This window comes from Phyllostomus discolor, chromosome 8 (genome assembly GCF_004126475.2).
Source record: "Phyllostomus discolor isolate MPI-MPIP mPhyDis1 chromosome 8, mPhyDis1.pri.v3, whole genome shotgun sequence".
Classification (NCBI taxonomy): domain Eukaryota; kingdom Metazoa; phylum Chordata; class Mammalia; order Chiroptera; family Phyllostomidae; genus Phyllostomus; species Phyllostomus discolor.
The window spans coordinates 32827772-32839847 of record NC_040910.2 but is presented as its reverse complement, the minus strand read 5'-3'; the positions used below and the strand labels follow the sequence as shown (position 1 = coordinate 32839847).

Genomic DNA, 12076 nt, shown 5'->3' with positions numbered 1-12076 from the left:
AGGTAGTGTTAAGAACAAAGGTTGTATTAGAGCCCCTCAAAAAAACTTTGTGAAAATGCCGCTAGAAAATTATGCAGAAACTAAATCATTGTTTAGGGTAGTGTGAGGACACTACTAAATTCATATAAATCACATATGAAGAGCCTATCCAACAAACAAATGTATTTAGTTAATTCAGAATTCTAGGTTGGAGATTAGTTATCCTATTGGACCCACTGACTTTCCACAGAAACACTGTCAATATTCTTTGGTGACTATAATCCATTCAAGACAGAAAGATCCGTTCTTTTCTTTTCCTCATGCAGCCAGTCAGCAAATGGTTCAGCATCTGTAGTCTTTTTCTTTTCTGTCTTTCCTTTATCTCCAATGCTATTTCTTTACCTTGAGCCCCATTTCTCTTTGGGACCCTAATGGTTCCCTAATTGGTCCTCCTGCCTCTAGCTTTGTCCTCTTCTAATTCACCTTCTAAAACACCACCAGAGTCATCTTTATAAAATGAAATTCTTGTCCTCATGGATTTTCTTTGTTTTGCAAGGTTAAGCTATTTAGGATGATATACAAGATTCCTCCCCAGGTTCATTTCCAACTGATGATCACTGCCAATTTTTTTGAAATTTCATGCAATGCTACTATGCATACTATGAATATTCTTATGTATTCTTTAAGTACTTGTGAGAGAATTCATCTAAGGTATATACCATAGTGTGTTGCCAGTTCTTAGGATATGCACATCTCCACCTTTATAAGATTTTTCCAATTATATGCAAAGTGGTTGTACTGACTGTACTCCTGCCAGATGTGTTTAAGACTTCCTGCTTACAACCTTAACAAAACTTAACGTTGTTTGACTTTTTAAATTTTATAAATCTAGTGGGTATCTCATCAGTATATTTTCATATGTGTATTTCTCATTCAGGATTCCTTTTCTCAGTAATTCTTTTTATTTTACTTTATTTTACTTTTAATTGTTCAAGTACAGTTTTCTGCCCTTTACCCCCATCCCAGCCCTTCAGTTATTTTTAATGTCTTTTACACTTTATTTATTGTATTATTCTTATTTATGTATAGATGTTCTTTGCATATTCTGAATACTAATCTGTCAATTATTTCTACTATAAAAACTTGATCTCCTTCTTCCCACTTGGAAGCTTCCACTGCCCCCAGTCATTCTCAATATGGCGACTTCTCTGCATTCCAACACCTACAACAGGCAGAGCTGGGAGGATGCAGGCTTTCCCATTCTGTGCCAGATATGTCTTGGATAAAACCTATATATCCCATAACCAGAGAAAGAAAGCAAAATCTGTATGGGAAAGGAAGCAAAATCTGTGCCAGGCCATTCACAGTGTTTCGCTGGTGGCCCGGGTTTGCATGTGTTTCAGGAAGACTGAGGTGTGCCAAACCAGCAGGAAATCGAAGAACACCTGCGAGGCCTGCCCCTTGGATCCAGATCATGGCCTGCCCATCCAGGTTCGTGACACGGGGTTGTCTTTCAAGGATGCCATGCCAAAGTCAGATGTCAAAAAAGAGTGCTATACACAGAATAAGCAGAGGGAGATTGCTAACCCTGATGGAGCACGGCCAGTTGGCATGCTGAGGAAACACATCCACTGGTGACATGCTGCTCAGAGCGGCCTGGACCACACCCTGTTACAAAAGGAACCGACCCCACATTTGCCCCTTCTGGGTCAAAGGAGAATGTAAGAGAGGAGAGGGGTGTCCAAACTGACATGAGAAGCCTGCAGATCCAGATGACCCTCTTGCTGATCAGAACATTAAAGACTGATATTATGGAATCAATGACCCTGTAGCAGATAAACTTCTAAAGTGGGCTTCAACAATGCCTTGTACAGCCTCACCAGAGGACAAGACTATCACCACACTGTGTTGGTGGCCTGGGTCGTACCATTACTGAGACAGACCTAAGAAATCATTTCTACCATTTTGGAGAGATCGAGATGACCAACATTGTACAGAGATACGGTGAACTTTCATCCAGTTTGCCACAAGGCAGGCTGCAGAAGTGGCTGCAGACAAGTCCTTTAATAAGGTGATTGTCAATGGCGGTAGACTCAATATGAAATGAGGAAGGTCCCAAGCAGCCAGAGGAAGAGAAAAAGAGGACAGAACCACAGAGTCTGGGATCAAGCTAGAGCCTGTGCCAGGCCTGCCAGGAGCTCTTCCTCCTCTTCCTGCAGCAGAAGAAGCCTCTGCCCACTACTTCAACTTACCCCCTGGCGGCCCTCCAGCTGTGGTGAACATCGCCCTGCCTCCACCCCCTGGTATTGCCCCTCCCCCACCCCCAGGTTTTGAGCCACACATGTTTCACCCAATGGGACCACCTCCCCCTTTCATGTGGGATCCAGGACCAATCCACTACCCTTCTCAGGACCCTGAGAGAATGGGAGCTCATGTGGGGCAACACAGCAGCCCTAGCACATTATCACCACTCTGGGGATCTACAGAAGACAGGGTTCTTAAAAATCCCAATAAACAAATCTTGGAATAAATATATTTTTCCTTCCTTTGTAGTTTCCAAGGCAGCTAAATGTGTTCAGATGTGGACAGTCAGGGAATGACAGCCATTATTTGATTGATAGACCTCAAAGAAGCTGTCATTAACATATCAGGTTACTACTATAATATTCCTACTAAAAATAATGCCTTTTCTCCTTACTTCTATGGGGAATAAACAATGGGGTGAATTGAAATGTCCAATGGAGTTACCATCCCAACTATATGTTCATTTTGTATTACTTTTTTGAGGAAAAGAAAATTGACTTTCAGTAAAAACCTTTTGGCCATTTTTATGTCATTGGGTATTTTCCTTTTTATCATCTAAAAAGAAAAGATGACCAGTACTAATCATTGTGGTGGCATGAGTGTGATTTAATACTTCTGCAGTCACACCCTGGGACAGACATGTGGAAACCAGTAAGTAGCCAGCGCAGCCCGGGTCTCTCCTCACCTCTCCTTACCTCTCCTCTCACTGCTCACCGAAGGAGTCTGGCTGATACTTCTTCTCCACACTCCCAAGAAAGGACAAAAATAAAAATTCCTTTTTATTCCTATCAATTGGATGGAAACCAGTGCCACCAAGCTGTGTATCATTGAAGAAATCTGGTGTCTGGGATGAGATTATTTTGAAGAACTCCCTGTAAAACACTTTAACAAACTGTGAGCCAAAAAGCATCGGAGTGTGTTTGAGCGGCAGACTGGTGGCTGGCAGCTGGAACTCTGATCTTCAGCGCTCACCTTCATGTGCCTCGTTTTAATCCCCCACCTCTGGGCAGGGGACTCGGTTTGGTCTTAGAATGTTTGGGTATAATTGAATTGTAGATGGTGAAAAAAATTGATGTTATGTTTTGTTTTTTAAAAATTAAAATGAGTCAATTAAAAAAAATCCCACTCAATGTCTGCTTTATCATCTCACATTTTCTTTTGATGAGAATATTTTGGAGGGATTCTCATTTTCGTTTCAGTGGTGTAATCACATGGGAAGAAATCACATGAAAATTTTACAAATGGGGAACGAGGTGTCTGTGTGGAGTCCCAGAGGATGAGTGTTCAGAGGCCCTAAACTTCCTTTTGGAATTTGCATGTTTTCTACCAAAGCCCTCCAGTAACTTCTGGAGCCTCCGAAGGTTCCATGGTGCCTCGTTTGAGAACTAGTACCCTGGGCCAGGCTTCTCTGTGCAGGGGAAGAAACCAAGGCTCAGAGAGGTTGAGCTACTTGCCCCAGGAACTCTGGTAGTTGCCTGGGGCCGATAGGAGAGGGTGGGAAAATATGCTGGAGTGGCGGGGGCATGGGATTGGGGTGGGACTGACATGGTGGCCTGGATCTTACAGGCCTTGTTCTCCTCCAAGGCCACACCAGCAGTTTAGCCCCACAGATGCGCAAGCCGAAGGCTTCATTCCGTATAATCCCATACCTGACCTCATACCCGTGGCATCCAGACTTCTAGCTCACCTTCTCAAAAGATTGGCTCCACCAGAGGAGGAATATGAGTAGCAGAACTATTTTCTTCACATGCTTTATTAGGGAAAACCAGGGCTGACAGAGAAGGCAGCCTGGGTGAGGACAGTGCAGAAATCGTATGGATGTGGGGAGATCTGGCCATTTTTTATCACTGGCAGTTTGATCTTTTGTCAGCTGAGGCAGAAAAGGCTTTTCAGGCTGCAGGCAGAAAAGGAGGCCATCTCCAGTCCACATACAACAGCTGACCAGCCCTCCGGAGGTTGAGGTTGGGCTTGAGGGCCAAGCCATAACCAACACTAACTCATGCCTCTAGGTGATCCTGTGTCTAGTCCACGTGAACATCTAAATCATCTTTTGAAACAAAAGGTGCTGATTTTGGTGCTGTTAAATCCCTCTAGTAATGAGAGCATTTTCTCAGACAGGTCCAGACAGCTGTCCCTAGGCATATACACCGGACTTTGTAAGCATGGTAGGGGTGGAGCAGTCATGAGCCCTAGCTGCATCTCCGTCACATAACTATGCCTGCCCACACTGGTCAGTGACTGCTTCTCATAGTCTTCAGGCTTGGAATTCCCACATGGCCACAAGTTAGTTTGCTCCTCCTTCTCCTCCTCTGTGAGATTTCTGTGGTCTATATGTCTATGGTTCACTTTACTCATCAAATTGATGAGCCAATAAATTCCCTTTCACGCTTGAACCAATATGTAAGTGATTTGTGCAATAGATGCTGGAGGCGGGGGATGTCTCCCACTACTTTCTGGCCTCACAGTTGCAGGGCTGCCTTCTGTGCGAACATCCAGTCTTCCAGGAAGCCACCATCTTTCCAGCCAGCAATTGCAGTATTTAATCTTAATGCCAAATGTATCTATTTTTAAATGTTTCACTTGCAGTTGACATTCAATATTAATTTTAGTTTCAGGTGTATTTTTTTCTTATGGTTTATGCATTTTGTGTTTTGAGAATTATCTAAAAATTGATAACCAGGTATTATAAAACTAGTTGCTGAATAATACATTTTCTCCCCTCTAATCAGTAATGCAGTGTTTGAATTACACCTTATTATACAGAAAGTCTGGGAGCTCTCTACTCTGCTTAAAAAGCCAATTTGTCTGCCTTACACTACAATTGTTTCATAGTTTGAATTACTCTTACAATTACTAGTTTTATAATAATTTCACCTATCTTATAGGATCAAATCTAATTCTCCACCTTCTCTTCCTCAAAATTGTTATCTTTGGGCCTCTTACTCTTTAAAATGTTAAATTGGAATTAATTATTATAAAATTATAAACCGAGTGAGAATGAACAAGCTTTATTCAGTCTTCCTAACATGAAGATGGTATGTCTCTCCATTAATTTCTTCCCTGTAATGGTTTTACTTTGTGTATGTGTTATTTATGTTTTATACATAAGTTTCACATATAACTTAATTTTTTTTTATTTATTGATTTTAGACAGAGGAAGAGCAGAGAGAGGGAAGAAGGGGGAAGAGAGAAAGAAACAGAGAGAGAGAGAGAGAGACATCAATTTGTTGTTCCACCTACCCGTGCATTCATTGGTTGTTTCTTGTATGAGCCCTGATGGGAGATCAAACCCACAACCTTGCAGTATTAGGACAATGTTCTAACCAACTGAACTACTCAGCCAGGGACACATACAATAAATGTTTTATTACATTTGGTCCTGTGTACCATTTAATATGTCTCTTTTATATATATATATATATATATATATAAAGTAAACTTCAATTCATGGCTCCTTTATAGAAATAGTTGATTTTTATATATTGGTGTAATATCCCCAAATTCTAAGTATTTGCAGTTTATCTGGTTGTTCCACATAGCCCTTTGCATTGCCCTATGAACCTTAGAACACGAGTCTATTTTTGAACATGCATTTTCACTTCTCTTGGTAAACCTGGGAGTGGGGTGGCTGGGCCACATGACAAAGTTAAGTTTAACTTTAGGAGAAACTGCTAAACTCATGGAATTATGACTTAAGTTGGTGCAGCTGTATTGTATGTGAATTATTCCACAATAAGGCTGATGAAATATGTGAGGGAAAAAAACTTAAGGCCTTAGATTCCTACCATCAGCAAATGACTTCCAGGAAGCTGCTGTTTCATGCAAACTTAATACTCTGAATTTCTACTTCCTCTTTTGTCCAGTAGGACTTTCCTTTAATTTCTTGTGATAAATATTGTATTTTCTCCAGAACATTCGATTTGTTGCAGGAATTTTTTTACATCTTATTTGCCATATTGCCGTAGGCTGCAATCTTTTCTTCCCTAAAACTTCTCTGGCTTTTAGTGCTTATAAATGAGACCTAGGCACCTTTTTGTGTAAACTTTTAAAATATGGTAGTTCATAAAATTTCCTCACCTTTTTATTGGGAGAAACTCATTGTATGAGTTTCTACATTGTATGAGCTCATAAATATTAATGCTCACAGTATGGAGAACAATGTTAAAAGCTACCAACTTGGAAATTAATGCTATATACTATATCCCACTTAAATATGTCAACGGACTAACGATTATCAGAATTTGAAAACAAAACAGAGTCTAGACTGCTACCCTCAGGCTTAAACAGGAGATCAGGCTGGCAGAAGAGATGCTGGTGGGGGACATGCTGGCGGGGGAGCTTGTCAACTCTCATGCTTTCTGCCTTCCCCCTCACTCTCCTCAGCCCAGAGCACCTACTGACAATGCTGCCTAAGTCTGGGTTCAGAACTTAACATGCATTTTTCCACTTCTCAAATTGGGTTGTACTTGACACATTTTTTTAAAAGATGTATCACTGAATTTGAATTTAAATGTAAAATATGGATTCCTAGTAACCACTTTCCATGTATTTAAAAGGGGACTGCGACACAATATTGAAAAGTTCATATGTATGCAGAAGATTGCCCATTACACTTCAGGCAGCACAATTAAGGCAAAACAACAACCACTACCACCTAGGAAACTTCTCGGAATACATTAGACATTTCAAAGACAGAAGGCATTGGTATGGCCTGTACATGCTTATCATTACAGGTGAGACTCCAAACATGAGTTTGTACAAAATGTACACCTAATTTTGGAAAAAATGTTTTAATGCTTATAATTCAACTGAATAAAAAAAATCGTTTAATTAAATAAACCCCAAACCCTAATTCTATCTATTTAAAGAGAGAAAGAGTCTAAGATAATGAACATGGATTATAAAAAGCTGTATTTAGATGAAAGCAATGAAAAAGAATATGAATTTGAATGCTTAGACTCATGATAATAAAGCAATAGTACATAAGTGTAAAATAGTCCTTCTTAAAATTAAGGCAGCTACAAATTACTGTGGGTTCTTAGTGAGATGCAGAATTTGCCTCGCTAGGTCAGAATGGGGCTCAAGATTTTGTATTTCTACTTAAGGACCATTTAGGCAAGGCCTTAGATTAAAGGTAAGTGCAGAATTTGTCGAAAGTCAATGCAGATACCAAGTCAAAGATAATCCTTAAATTGATGTTCTTATTTAAGAAGATATTATTTATTTTTACAGAGAAGGGAAGGGAAGGAGAAGGAGAGGGAGAGGGAGAGAAACATCAGTGTGTGGTTGCCTCTTGCATACCTCCAACCAGGGACCTGGCCCACAACCCAGGCGCATGCCCTGACTGGGAATCAGACTAGTGACCTTTAGGTTTGCAGACTAGCACTCAATTCACGGAGCCACTCCAGCCAGAGCAAAGATAGTCTTAAATTGGAAGAAATACATTCTCTCAAATCCCATTTCCTTCCATCTCCACTGTCATCCTAATCTAAGTCCCCCTTGTTACCTCTTTCTCAGGTTGTTGTAACAGCCCCCTGAACAGTTTCTCTGCCTCCAGCCTTGCCACCTCTTGTTCATCCTCCACACTTAAGCACTAAATAACCCTTCGGAAACTATGATATTCAGCTGCTTAAAGTTTTCAGTATATCACCTACACTCTGCCCCTGGGGCCAGTGTGGAGTGACCTAGCCTCTGTGACATCCTCCTCCACCCACACACACTCAGTAGCTGGACCTTGTGCGTCTCTTTCAAGTAGCCTTCCTCATGGCCTGTGTTCATGCTGGTTCTTCTGCTTAACCCTTCTTCCCTGGCTCTCCCTAGTCATCCTTTAGGATTTAGATTTATGTTACTTCCTCTTAGGAAACTTCCCTCCATCTCAGGTAAGTCAGAGGCACCATATTCCCTTTTAGTTCCGACTAGACATGGTTGCTTGTTTAACTCTTTCTGCTCAGCTGTTAGCTCTGTGAGAACAGGAACCATGTTTACCTTGTTCTCTTCCAGTAACCAGTGCCTGACACACTGACTGGCACCTAAGTACACACTTCAATCAACTTCCATTTTAAATTCATCCACTAACATGCCGACAAAGTATGGTGTCTCTTTTCCAGAACACATACTGATGGTCCTTCTTTTTCAATGCATTCTTCCCATAAATAGCATACAGCATGACTGACCAGACTGCAGCTTTCAACTTGATATATCCTATTTATCTGGAAACTTGATATAATTTATAACTTAATTATAATTTGATATTCATGCAGCCAACAAACAATTAAGAACCAGTTTGTAATGAATGAAGGAAAACATAAACAAACACGAGGCACTAGTAAACACTGGAAGAATGGCTGAAGACTGAAAGGCAGGATATTGGAGATGAAAGTCATATAAACAAATAATAGCCATGAAATCAGTGTAAAAGGCAAAAGTACAAACAAGGCACTAAAGAAGAAAAGAGACAGAAGCATGTAACTTGGCTTGGATGGCTGAGAAGAGAAAAGCCTTTCCAAAGAAGCTAGTATCTCGCAGGATGAGTAAAAATTTGCAAGATGGAAGGGAAAGTCATTTTCAGCAAAAGGCAAAGTGAGCAAAAGCATGATTTAGAAGAGAACTATGTACATAGAGTTATAGAAGTGTAGAAGCTGACATGGGGGAGGTAGAGGAAACTTCAGAGAAAACGGTAAGTTGTCCAGGGTAAGATGTTTGGGCTTTGCTCAATAGAAATAAGAACACTTAAAAATGTATTGTAAGCAGCAGAAAGGCATAACCAAATGAACAATGCAAGACTACAAGAAGGGAGATCAGTGAGCAGTGCGAGCAAAGAATGAGAAGAGGGCATGCAGTGCCACGGGAAAGGAGGTAAACGGATGAGATGAAACAGTGTCAAGAACAGGACTTGGAGCGGCAGGGCGGCGGGTATTAGGAATAGTCATTATCTCAGGTTGAGTGAGATTCTCCATAGCAAAGGTCACTAAAACAAAAACAAACCACCTGAATTATGACATATAAAAAGTAATGCTTCCTTCCTTCCTAAAGGGGGAGATGAGAAAAATGGAAAGTCAGTAATGGGTCTAAAAATGATCATTCCTGGCCTCATTCTAATTAGAATGAATAGTTTTACGTTTATAACAGTAACGAGTTCATAGCATATTTCAAAACTTTTTTTTATAAATATACTAACAGAGATACATTCTTAGAGAATCTCAGAAGTTTCAGTGACAGCAAAATAATAAGAGAAATAGAAATGTAGGAGACTGTTCTGCGTGGTGTGGGCCCAGCTCCCACTCGGAGATGCATAGGGCCCACGCCCACAGATAAGCTCTCCTGTGGGGAATCAGGCCTGCAATGTTCCTAGGCTACTTTGAGTCTCACTCTTGCTAAAAAAATCCCTCACCCTGAATTGAGGACATTTACTGCAAAGTAACTTCCTAAAATCCATGCTAAACTTTCCAAGGATGAGTGTAACCGGTTCAACCACTTTTGCCTTTTCATTTGCAAATATCCCTCTTCTGTGATATGCGGAGAAACCCAATAAAGGCCGGCCACGGTCAAGGCAAGGGCCAAGGCTTTTGCTCCTCTTGAGAGAAAAGCCATGCTGTCCCTTTTCCTCCACCAGACTCAATAATCCATGTCTCATTTCATCCATAATGACGTGGACACTGAGGGTCAGTGTCTGCATCACGGAAATATTGTCTACTGAGGACCCAGAAAGAAAAACATTTACTTGGGTAAATTTTACTGGTAAATTACAAAAGTAAACAGTAAGTGGTGGGAATAGATAAGGGAACTTATGGTACGATTTCACAGAAGCAATCAAAAGGCATTTAAGAAACAGGTATAGAATAATTCTGGTAGGTATCCATCCACAAGTGTCTTTCAGGATTTCAACACCAGTCAAATGGAAGTGCTCCACCCAATGACTTAATAAGTTGATTGTACTCCAAGTAAATATCAACTTAAATGAACTGAAGAACTGGATCTACATATTAGGACTTATTCCAAAATATTCAGCTTTCACATCACTCTAATTCCTACTGTTCAACTTTCCTGGGTAATTAATATTGTGATTCTTTCATTTTTAATACTCATCATAATGTAAAATTCAAATAATTTATGTGTTTGGTCTGGGATACTTATTACATAAGTAAGCTGTTCTCTATTTTAAAGTGCTAAGTTGAACATTTTGCATCTAAAAAATTTTAATCCAATTAAAATATGCTAATGATTTAATAAACTTCAGAGAGAAAAATATACACTATATAGTCTCTCCATTCCTGTATTAGATATAAATAAAAACGACCATAAAATGAACATAGATTTGCCCTCCCAAAATAAAGTTGCATGTTCTTAGTGTTGCTACCTACCCCTTACCAGTACTGCCTTTCCAGCTCTCCTCACTCTTTGAGTACTATAAGGAACCTGCCATTTTCACTAGAAGTATTAAGGCTCAAGTAACACAACAATTAAAGTTTTGATTTTGTAGGTTAACTTTCAAGTTCCACACTAACCCCACCTCATCACCTTCTCTACATCCTTCAGGTTGAAAGAGTGAGCACAAACCTGGGGATTGTTAAAAAGTAAAAATTAAATCTATAATGTTATTTGAACTCAAAAAGTGTTGTAGTTTGTAAAATTGACAAGGTTCTTTTACTTTTTAATGTTTCCCCAAGTGCCTGTCAATTATATAAAGTTGTGAGTAATAAATGGTATAAAACGCAGTTCCAAAGTCTTTAATTTTTATTTTTCAGGGACTATATTACATGTTAAAACATTACATACCAAAGTAAAACAAGCAAAAAAATACAGAACTACTTTTTCCTACTTACTGGTCCTTAGCAGGAGCGTTTGAGATCTTGCTCCCCAGCCATGCTGTCAGTTTGGCTCAAATAAACTCTTATAAAAATTAAAAAAAGAAAAGGCCTTTGCTTTGCTGAGCTTTTTCACATAGCTAATGTTGCCTCTTTTTAATCTGTTTTCACTAATGTCTTACCTGACACACTCTTTAGAGTGCTCCTGTATGGTCTCTGCCCAGACCCGCTCCCAGGGCAGGACAGACCGGGCGGCACAAGCCACTGATGCCTATCTGTTAGTACAATAAATACCTGTCATCCAGCTGCTGGGACAGTTAAGGGGATGGAGTCAGTGAAAATTCTAGTTAACCAAGGGTTTAATTATGTAGCTTCAAATAGTCTACCCAGGACTTTCCTCTCTCACTTTCTTAAGATCTTCAAGTTAATCAAAAGGGGTTGATTTTTGGTTACGAGCTACTTACCAAACTGCCTGAGAGAAAACTTAACTTCTTCTATAATTTTTAAAAGAGAATAATGAATAATTTGGGTATCTCCTCAATAACTTCAACTAAGTCAAATTCGCTCTTTTCCTCACAAAGTTATGCTGTCAAAACAATAGATCAAGATTCTTTGTAAGTGTAAATGATGGTGTTAGTATGAGGTGATTTTATTAGTTCCTGTTGTCAGATAACAGTGTAACAAAATTTAATTCCAATTTCTACTTGATGACACAGACATGTTTTACTCTATTTTCAATTGATATTTATAGCTTGCACACTATATGTAAATTGGGAGATTAAAAATGTTTCAAATATGTAACTGTGTGTACTCTGTATAAAGAAAAAGGAAAATAGTGTCAAGTATAATTTAAAAATTTAAAAAATTTGTAAAAAAGAAAAAAGGAGAGGGAAGGAAGAGATGAAGGAGACTTTTTATTTTGTCTTTGCATAGGAAAACTTTAAAAATGTTTCTTTTAAAAATTGAATTGAGTTTTGAATTGATATTTC

General features: G+C 39.5%; 1 pseudogene; it reads left to right on the top strand.

The window, feature by feature from the left end:
• The first annotated feature begins 1175 nt into the window (after positions 1–1175).
• LOC114503596 lies at positions 1176–3185 on the top strand (annotated as a pseudogene).
• The last annotated feature ends 8891 nt before the right edge of the window (positions 3186–12076 follow it).